This window comes from Tupaia chinensis, unplaced genomic scaffold, assembly GCF_000334495.1.
Source record: "Tupaia chinensis unplaced genomic scaffold, TupChi_1.0 Scaffold000161_1, whole genome shotgun sequence".
NCBI lineage: Eukaryota > Metazoa > Chordata > Mammalia > Scandentia > Tupaiidae > Tupaia > Tupaia belangeri.
Genome location: NW_006159632.1, coordinates 69,254 through 71,010, shown reverse-complemented (window position 1 = coordinate 71,010; position 1,757 = coordinate 69,254). Strand labels below are relative to the sequence as shown.

The window sequence follows — 1,757 nt, the reverse complement described above, 5'->3', positions numbered from 1 at the left end:
TCAGGGAAGATCTTCTTGGGTTGATTCTATGTGGGGTCCTTTGTATTTCCTGGGTCTGGATATTTGAATGCCTCTTTGGGTTTGGAAAGTTTTCTTCCAGGATATTCATGGAGTAGATTGTCAATGCCCTTATTAGTTTATTCATCTGAACAATACTGATGATCTGGATGTTTGGGCATTTAAGGGTATCTAGTATTATTGTATGTTATTCTTATTCTGGGGGGTTATTTTCTCAGTCTTTTTAGTAAAATTTTCTATATCCTACATCTGAGATTTGATCTGCATGATCTAATCTGCTTTTGATATTTTCAAGGGAGATCTTTATTTCCTCTATTACAGCCTCTATCTCTAATACTTCCATTTGATTCTTTTGATGATGTATATCTCCTCTTTTAGGTTATGCAAGAACTTCCTCACCTCCTGAAACTCATTGTCTCTTTTCTCCTTCATTTCCTGGAGTTCAATCTCTCTTTTCTCTTGCATCTGTTAGCTTTGTCACTATGAATTCTTTAAATTTTGGCTCCTGGCTAGATCTGGGGCACAGGATGGTGAAGTCTGGGCAGAGGTCTTCTGTGAAGAATGGGGCCGCTCAGAACTCTGACATAGATGGCTGCTGATTGGCTTGTCCTAGCTCTTGGCTAGATCTGTTTGGGAAGTTGGAACAAGGAACTCTTGTAGAAAATGTCCTTAGTCTGGCTGCAGGTACCATCAGTAGTGATCACTGTGGAAGGATAAATAGGAGAATCTAACAAATTCTTCCAAATTAGTAGCTTCGGCTCCTGGATATAATATTAATGTACCAGACTTCTGGTAAATAGTTGCAAGTTCAGGATCTCTTTCTTCACTGAAGTGACAGCCAATCTTTACATTTATCCTTGGGGAGGCATGCTGCTAGCAGAGGTACGATCCACAACACTTTGTTTTCCTCTGCTGGGTGCTGGATTATGTACGAGTGGGTTGAGATGTACAGAGGGTACATGGGGAGAAATGGACACAAACACACTTTCTGAGGCTGACTGCAGCGGTCGCACTTGGGCCTTGGCTCTGCCGGCTCTACCAGCAGCTCCCATAGCTGGTCTGCACTGGCGCCGTCCACCTCATCTGCATCCCAGGCGGCTGCAGCTGGCAGTGCGTCACTCTCCTGCCGCTCCTCGTCATTCAGAGCCTGAGAGCTTGAGGCCCCAGGCGGCTGCACGACTGGGTCCTGGGGTATTTGTGCCCCTTTCTGTGGCTCCATGGCCGGTGCTTGTCAGGCGGTCGCAATGAGGTCCCGCTGTGGGGGATACCACATGCTGGAGAAGCCAGCCTGGCTGCATGGCCCTATGCACGCACGCACAGATGCATGCATGTATGCCTCTCCAGGCTTTTTTAAAGTGCACTTGAAAGTTGCATCCTGTCTAATATAACACTCTTTTTTTAAAAAAATGTAATATTTTTTATTTCAAGAGTGCCTTTCACCTTCTCAATTTCATTTTCTAGGTCTTCAATTTTAGCTTCTATTTGCTTTTCTTGCATGATTTGTATTGGAGTTTTTTTCTTCATTTGCATCAATCATGAATTTATACTCTCAGAGTTGCCATTCTGTCTATGTTCTTAGCTGAGCAGCAGGGTCATGCGGTCCTTGTTCCCCGCCATCTGTGCACCATCCAGTCCCTGCCAGAGTCTGCAGGCTCCACAGCCCTGGCTCCTCTGGCTGCTGCACCATTGCTGTGCACCCAAAGACCCTCCACTCAGAGCCAGGAGAAGAGCCTCAGAAC

The 1,757-nt window shown here is 45.5% G+C and overlaps 1 pseudogene; it reads right to left on the bottom strand.

The window, feature by feature from the left end:
- Positions 1-527: 527 nt before the first annotated feature.
- Positions 528-1,237, bottom strand: LOC102472365 (DTW domain-containing protein 2 pseudogene; annotated as a pseudogene).
- Between the last annotated feature and the right edge of the window lie 520 nt (positions 1,238-1,757).